Source organism: Diabrotica virgifera, chromosome 9 (genome assembly GCF_917563875.1).
Source record: "Diabrotica virgifera virgifera chromosome 9, PGI_DIABVI_V3a".
Lineage (NCBI taxonomy): Eukaryota > Metazoa > Arthropoda > Insecta > Coleoptera > Chrysomelidae > Diabrotica > Diabrotica virgifera.
The window spans coordinates 176,296,667-176,306,031 of NC_065451.1; positions in this window are offsets into that span (position 1 = coordinate 176,296,667).

Consider the following 9,365-nt stretch of genomic DNA (forward strand, 5'->3'; position numbering starts at 1 on the left):
TGCTCAGAATGACCCAAATTATCTAAAAAAAAATTGTTGGAAATAAAATAATTATTTTTGTTAATTTGTTTAAAAAAATTGTTTAAAAAATTTTTCGACCACGGTACCGCTCGGCACCCTGTGGATATGTTATAAAGACCTCTTTTTGAGTAAGTTTGTGCAAAAAAATCTAATTGAAATAGTTCCGCTAACGGGGGCGACGATACAGTTGGACTATACCGCTAATTGTTAATAACTAAAAATAACAACTTTGTAATAAAATAATGACAAAAATCTCTTCAGGACGCTGAAGAAAGTATTTGAATCTTGATCTTGTCACTTTTTTAATTTCATAATAATAATTTTTAATCGAGTTATGAAGCCTTGAAAATGGCCATTTTCGCATTTTTCAAATTTTTATCGCGTATAACTCGACAACAGTCAAGTTTAGAGAAAAATGACAAAATACCTTTTTTACTAACAATGATCCAAATTATCTAAAAAAAAAATTGTGGGAAATGAAAAAATTATTTTTGTGAATTTGTTCAAAAAAAATTGTTTAAAAAATTTTTCGACCACGGCACCGCCCGGCACCCTGTGGATATATTATAAAGACCTCTTTTTGAGTAAGTTTGTGCAAAAAAATCGAATCGAAATAGTTCCGCTAACGGGGGCGACGATACAGTTGGACTATACCGCTAATTGTTAATAACTAAAAATAACAGCTTTGTAATAAAGTAATGACAAAAATCTCTTCAGGACGCTGAAGAAGGTATTTGAATCTTGATCTTGTCACTTTTTTAATTTCATAATAATAATTTTTAATCGAGTTATGAAGCCTTGAAAATGGCCATTTTCGCATTTTTCAAATTTTTAATCGCGTATAACTCGACAACAGTCAAGTTTAGAGAAAAATGACAAAATACCTTTTTTACTAACAATGATCCAAATTATCTAAAAAAAAAATTGTGGGAAATGAAAAAATTATTTTTGTGAATTTGTTCAAAAAAAAATCGTTTAAAAAATTTTTCGACCACGGCACCGCCCGGCACCCTGTGGATATGTTATAAAGACCTCTTTTTGAGTAAGTTTGTGCAAAAAAATCGAATCGAAATAGTTCCGCTAACGGGGTCGACGATACAGTTGGACTATACCGCTAATTGTTAATAACTAAAAATAACAGCTTTGTAATAAAATTGTGACAAAAATCTCTTCAGGACGTTGAAGAAGGTATTTAAATCTTGATTTTGTCACTTTTTGAATTTCATAATAATCATTTTTAATCGAGTTATGAAGCCTTGAAAATGGCCATTTTCGCATTTTTCAAATTTTTAATCGCGTATAACTCGACAACAGTCAATTTTAGAGAAAAATGACAGGAGACCTTTTTTGCTCAGAATGACCCAAATTATCTAAAAAAAAAGTGTTGGAAATAAAAAAATTATTTTTGTGAATTTATTTAAAAAAAATTGTTTAAAAATTTTTTCGACCACGGCACCCTGTGGATATGTTATAAGGACCTCTTTTTGAGTAAGTTTGTGTAAAAAAATCGAATCGGAATAATTGCGCTAGCGGGGGCGACGATACTGCCCGGTCTACTCGTAAGTACCAAAAATTCAAAAATCACGTTTTTTGGCGCCGCAGTACCGTGCCCAGAGCACGCCAAATAGAATTCTATTTTGCTGACGTCACAAAATAAAATTTCATAATGGGAGAATCGACGGTTGCTAGACAACGTGACGTAACTAAAATAGAATTCTATTTGGCGTGCTCCCGCACCTGATTTAAATCTTTTCTACCAATCACCAAAAGTATAAAGGCACAAAGCAATGAATATCGTACTTTTCATCATGTGCCAATACCTCGCCTAAATATTTTTGCGTGCAATACCTCGTATGTGTTTATTTTGCTATGGTAGTTAATGTCGATTATAACGTAAAACTTTGTTTTGCATGTTTATATTATAAAGTTTACCAGTCTGGCGATTGGTAGAATAGGTGTATGTCAGTATTGCGGCGCCAAAAGCATGATTTTTGGTACTTACGAGGTATTGCTTCTAGGCCATAGATAAAAAGTTATATGCTAAAAACCACAAATTTTGACAGATGTACTTACTAGGTACTGCTTCTAGGCCATCGATAATAAGAGCACCGTACCAACATTATCGTATAAAGGTAAATTTCTTGGTAGGTAATAAAGAAAAAACAAAACAAATTTAATAGACCTTCTCAAAACTGCTCTACCAGAAGCACCGGCCAGGCGGAATCAGAGAATTATTCATCATTCCTTCTGCGCTTGCTGTATCCTACGATTCTGTGACTGTCGTAGCGTAGCGCATGGCATTGGCATTTTTGTCTTGCTCACTGCATCTGCATTAGGAAGGAAGCAGTCCAATGTCTTTTTTAAACCTTCAAAAGGGTGTAAGCGCATTATATACAGGGTGTCCAGAAACTCTCCCTACAAACGAAAACCGGAGATTCTTCAGATAATTTAACACAATTTACCTAGTCCGAAAATGCTTCCTAAAGGAGCTTTTTTATAGACTTTGAGAAAGCGTTTGATCGTCTAGATCAGTGATACTCAACCTGCGGGCCGCATGCGGCCCTCTATCGTTTTTTATGCGGCCCGAAAGCTAACTAAAGGGCCCTGTGATCAAATTATTTGTCAAATTTCACGTATTTTTCAAATTATTTCGATTTCAAAATCAATAAATCACCTTGTAACTCGGTTATAAACTCGGTGGAGCAATAAATTTAGTATGTCTAGAACCGCCTCATTTACATCTATTCACCATTCAAGTATTTCCGTTACCCAATGAAACAATGTGTATATATTACTTCATCTTGATTCCGGCCCATAAGCTGTGGCAATACCTACTATGTAGCCCAGGAAAGTAAAAGGTTGAGTATCGCTAGATCGCAAAACCTTATGGAAATTACTAGAGAAATACTGAATGCCTTCCAAGTATATCAGAATTATAAAACTGTTCTGTCGATCGGATAGCTCAGTGCGACTAGCGGCTGACCCGCACTTCACTTCGACGTGAGGTACGAGAGTTCAAGCCCAAGCCAGGCCATCGGAAAAACAAAAAGGCTAACGCGTCAGTATAAAATTCTAAATATGAATCTGGCGCTTAGACTGGAATATGCGGGCATCTGATCGACCTATGAGGGAGCAGTACGGCAAGGGTTAAGGGCTTGCGGCTCGGTGATACTCCCCCACAGATCCCTACCGAAGGGCTTTGACGCCTAAGAACGGTGTATATACACATAAAACTGTTCTACGAAGGGTCCACAGCACGCATAGTCCACGAAGAGAAGTTAACAGAACAAATAGGTATTGGTACAGGAGTAAGGCAAAGCTATGCAAACAGAAAAAAGACAACACATGCAACGCAAAACTGAAAAAGTAGTAGAGGCAGGGAAGAGGTCGGACTTAACATAAACAAGGTCGGACTTAACATGTATACACCGTTCTTAGGCGTCAACGCCCTTCGGTAGGGATCTATGGAGGAGTATCACCAAGCCGGAAGCCCTTATCCCTTCCCGTACCGCTCCTCCATAGGCCGATCAGACGCCAGTTTATTCCAGACCAAGCCGTAGACTCTATTGAGTTTTATACTACGGCGTTGGCCTTTTATAAATTTCATGACCTAGCTGAGGCTCGAACCAGCGACCGCAAATCGCAAATCCACTAAACTTGTCGATCGACTGAGCCCCAGCTAACTGGACCGTCAAGACCGACCGGACTTAACATAAACATCAGAAAAACTAAGATAATGAAAATAAATTCACCAAGAGAAATGGGAATATCACTGGGCGGCACGGAATTAGAAACGGTAGAGATTTATCTACTTAAGCAGTATTTTGAACAACAAAGGAGGAACGGATAGGGACGGAAAACGGAGAAGAGGAATAGCTCACAAGGCATTCAATATGCTAAGGAAAATGTGGTCTTCACGTCAGTTGACAAGTAAAACCAAGCCAAGATACGATTATTCAACAGCAACGTGAAGACTGTGCTACTATAAGTAGAAACTTAGAAAGTGTCAAGAAAATGTATCGGACAGATGCAGGTATTCATCAATAAATGCCTAAGGAAGATTCTTAACATTTACTGGCCAAAACTTTATATCCAACCAAGAGTTATGGACAAGAACTAATCAGGAACCTATGTCTAAGACAATATGCAAAAGGAAATGGAGTTAGATATGGGCACATACTAAGGAGACCTGACATATAGCCAGACAAGCCCTAGAATACACACCACATGAAAAGAAGACCGTAGCAATATGGAAAAGAAGTGTCGAGAAAGAAATTGATCTTCTTCCTCTTCTTCTTATAATAGGCCTCTTGGCCTGTTCCTTACCAATTTTGAGCTTGTATTCATAGCTGTGATGTTGACTACCAGCTATCTCGCCACCTTTTAAAGGGCCTTCCTATTGGTCTTTTGCCTGTTGGCTTCGAATCCCTGGCTATACGGACTATTCTCTCGCTGTCCATTCTCGTCACATGCTGATTCCACTCTCATCGTCTCTGTCTTCCCCACCGTACTATATCTTGTATGTTACAGAGATCTCTTATTTTGTCGTTCGGTATTCTGTCTCTCAGTGTTTTCCCAGTTATTGACCTCAACGTTCTCAGTATCCTCTTGGTTTCTGCTGTGTCACATCTTGTTTCTATCGCGTATGTCATGATCGGTCTTACACATGATTTGTATATGCGTACTTTCCCTTCCAGCCTCATCTTTGTTTCTCCAGATGACATCCCTGAGACATCCTGACACGTAATTGAGGCGTTCTTTGCAAAAACCCATATGTCACTTTTTACAACATAGGAGATATTTAAAAAAAAGTTATTTAATTGAACCCTATTAAGTTTACGGAAATTCTCAAATTAGTGATTTATTATTTTGATGATTACACACAGTTTACAATATATATATAACATTATTTTTTCCTTTTGTTTATTTATGAAGGACATTTATTCATTTGACATATGGGGTTTTTGCAGGAATTTTTCATTAATTTATAGGAAAAACGATATTTATAGTAATAAACCAAAATAAAAAATAAACGAAAAATGGTGTTTACTTATAAAATCACACAACACAACTATTCGAAGGAACTTTAACCTATAAAAACCTACTGACAGCCAAGCGATAAAGTTTCCCGCAAAAACACCAATAGTCATTAACAAAGGGAATTGCGCTTGGCATATGGGGTTTATGCGGAATCGCCTATACTTTTGTCGCTTATATTTTGGACTACTGTAACTTTAATGGAAGTTTCTTACGCAAGGAACGTAGGTAATTAGTCCTTCAGTCCATAGATGGCATAAGTCCATTTTCGGAAAAAAAGGACTACTGGGGTTTTTGCAAAGAACGCCTCAATTGGCTTTATTTGCTTGCTTTCGGATGTTTCGCGATTGAATTATTAAACACGGAGGGTGAAGTTCGCAGACTTAAGCGTTATAAACCAACTGACTTACCAAATAGATTTTAGATAAATTAGAACTATTTTAAGTTTTACTTTATTTTACTAGTACTATCTATACATTTGTTGATAATTTAGAAAGGAAAGTTTTCATTGGAATTCTTACCTACATGTCATAGCCTAAGAAAGTCATAACTTTAACTGATTGTTCCTAACGGAACAGATTGTTAAATGAATTGTAGTAATAAAAAAAAAAGGTTTTCGCCACTGTAATGAAAGTTTGTGTCGTCAGCAGTGCCGGTTTATGCACTGGGCGCTTGGGGCGGGCGCCCAGGGGCCCGTAGAGACCCGTTCCTTTTACTAATAAAAAAGTAAAGTCCGCTAAATAATCTAAGTATTTTCCAAAATAGAAAAAAAACGACGAAATACCTGCGATTTCCAAATGGATTTTAAGACTGATGACTTTATAAAAACTGCGAACTTTTAAACCAAAAAGTGTTTTCTTAGAACGTTATAAAAAAATGTTTGAAGATGGAGAAAAAGCTTATTATATAAGATTAAATAAAAGCAACTTTCATAGATAGAGGAAAACCCAATGGAGGCAAAGAAAAGAGAGATTGGCTAATATACGGCGCAAGTGTTAAAGGTGTTTATTGTTACCCGTGCAAATTATTTTCAATTGAAAAAATAGTTTAACTGAGTTTGGATGGACCCACTGGAAACATTTGAATATTTTGCTCAAATTTCACGAAGAAAGTAAATTTCATCTGAACTCTATGATTACATTAATAACAAGATCATCATTGATTGGAGTTATAGACGCTGTCTTGAAAGAGCAAGTAAAATGCGAAGCTAACTACTTATTGGATAAACGTCCTAAGAAGAGTTGTTGTCACTACTAAATGACTTGCTTCTCAAGGACTAGCTTTCCGTTGATGCAATGAGGATTTAACGAGTCGCCATAAAGGAAAAATTATTAAATACAGTTGTCTTGTATACTTGGCTAAATTTGACTACTTCTTAGCTGAGCATTTACAACGGAATGCGAATAAATGAAAAGATTCAGTTAGCTATCTGTTTCACCAAATTTGCCATGAATTTTTGGAAGTAATGAAATCAAAGCTTGTAGAAACTTTTGACGCTGTAAATGCTTTAGTTAAAAACTAGGGACCCATCAAACCGATTTTTCCAGTTAAGCAATAACAGAGACGAAAAATTAGCAATTAAAATTGAAGGCAAGACACTGCAGAATAAAATCTTTGAGACAGCTCTATTGACACTGATTTGGACAAAAACTTTGGAACGAGTTAATGCAAAAGCAATACGTGAACGTGAAGAAACTGTGGACTTAAACGTGTCAATTGGAGTAGAAATAATGACATCTATTTTGAGATTTGTTGGAGACGAAAGAAATATGTCAAGCGAAATTGAAGTAGAGGCCAAAAATATTTTTTGCGAAGACCTAGATATATGCTACAAAGATGTTACATCAGCTGTTAGATGATTTTCTACGCTAGATAAATAAGCAGTCACGACCTCAATTAATACTTTATACTTATGTGAAATATAAAATATATGTTGATGAAACCAAAGAGAACTTGCATAATGAAATTACCCTTTCTATAACATTATGCCAAAAGTTAAAGAAACATTTATAAAATTTGGTATCATCCAGGATGTAAAGATTGTACCTAAAGGTAACATTTCCCAATGTTTTACCTTTACTGCAAGTTTATTTCACGATACCAACTTCTAATGCATTAGGCGAGCGGTCTTTTTCGGCTTTAAAAAGAATAAAAATATATTTAACGCCAAATTTGGGTTAAGAAAATCTAGACGCATATCACTATTGTACTATAGAAAATGAAGACCTCGAGCAACTGAATTGTGATAGTATTATCTGACAGATTGCTAATGCCTAGTCAAGCAAAAAAGTGATCTAATTTTTGTCATATGTATTTTTTAGAATATATTTTTTTGTTTGTCATGTGTTGTTTTGTGTAACTTTCTGTTTTTTTTTTATACGTTTTTAAATGTATTTTTTGGAATATTTTTTACGTTTGCTATTCTTCTTGTTTGCTAAAAATTGTGTATGGATTTTACGGGTATAAATACATGAATGTGTTTTCTTGTAAAAAAATCTGACGACGAATAGCAATTAAGGGGGCCCCTAAATATTCAGCGCCCAGGGCCCGAAGTTAGGTTAAACCGGCACTGGTCGTCAGGATAACAGAGGATTTCTATTTGTTTTTCCGCCATCTTATATCCTCTTCCAGTACCTTTAATGTTTTCTATGATTTTGTCCATGACTAAATTAAAAAGCAATGGGCTCAAGCTATCCCCTTGTCTGATTCCCGAGTTGATTTCTACTTCCGATGTTAGTTCATCCTCGACTTTTATTCTGGTTTTGTTCTTCGTATTGTCTTTAATTATCCTTATCATCTTGTTGGGCTGATTTTTCTCCTTTAGCAATCTTAGCACATCTTCCAACCTTACACAATCGAAGGCCTTAGTCAGATCTATAAAGCACATAAATGCAGGTTTATTATATTCCAGTGCTTTCTCAGCAATTTGTCTGGCTATGAATATGGCGTCTATTGTGGACCTATTTTCCGAAAACCTTGTTTTTCCTCACTGATTGTGTATTCTTCATTTATTTTATTGGCCAGTATTTTTGTTAAGAGTTTAATGCCTGGTTGCACCAACAGATCTTAAGTTCCAGATTAGCTAAGCTCTACTTATAAATAGGGCCTCCTTGAGTATCACTTACGTTGCACTATAATTTTAGATTCGTACCTTATTATCAATTATACAGAGAGAGTCTGTAATTTGGAATAAATTCAATATCTCAAATACTAATTGTTTTTTTGAAAAATGCTCAGACCCGTCGATTAGTATTTCAAATTGTCCTTTTTGACATACAATAATAATGTATACAGGGTGTCCCAATTTAGAGATATGACGTCATCATTGATTTTCTTAAATGGCAACACTGTCATTTTGATAGCTATTTTGATAGGGTATGTAAAGTTATACACAACTGCAAAATATCAAATTTTTATTCTCTACCATTTACAAGATAATAGAAAATAACCAAGTTATGTCTGTAATTTGGAATAAATTCAATAATTAAAATACTAATTGTTTTTTTGAAAAATGCTCAGACCCGTCGATGAGTATTTCAAATTGTAATTTTTGACATAATATAGTAATGTATACAGGGTGTCCCAATTTAGAGATATGACGTCATCGTTGATTTTCTTAAATGGCAACACTGTCATTTTGATAGCTATTTAGATAGGGTGTGTAAAGTTATACACAACTGCAAAATTTCAAATTTTTATTCGCTACCATTTACAAGATAATAAAAGATAACAAAGTTGTGAAAAACAAGTAACCAAATAATAATTGAATTTAATTATTTCAATTAAGCAAATGCTCATAACGTTGCCCATTGACAATAATTGAGGGCCATAACATTATGAGTATTTCCTTAATTGAAATAATTAAATTCAATTATTATGTGATTACTTGTTTTTCATAACTTTGTTATTTTTTATTATCTTGTAAATGGTAGGGAATAAAAATTTGAAATTTGTGTATAACTTTACGCACCCTATCAAAATAGCTATCAAAATGACAGTGTTACCATTTAAGAAAAACAACGATGACGTCATATCTCTAAATTGGGACACCCTGCATACATTATTATTGTATGTCAAAAAGGACAATTTGAAATACTAATCGACGGGTCTGAGCATTTTTCAAAAAAGTAATTAATATTTGAGATATTGAATTTATTCCAAATTACAGATTCTCTCTGTATATATTATTATATTATGGTATTCTTATTGTAATATATTATAACTATATTATATTAATTCTTATGATATTCTCGACTTAAGCTTAAGATCTGTTGGTGCAACCGGGCATAAGAGTTGTGCTCAGCAAG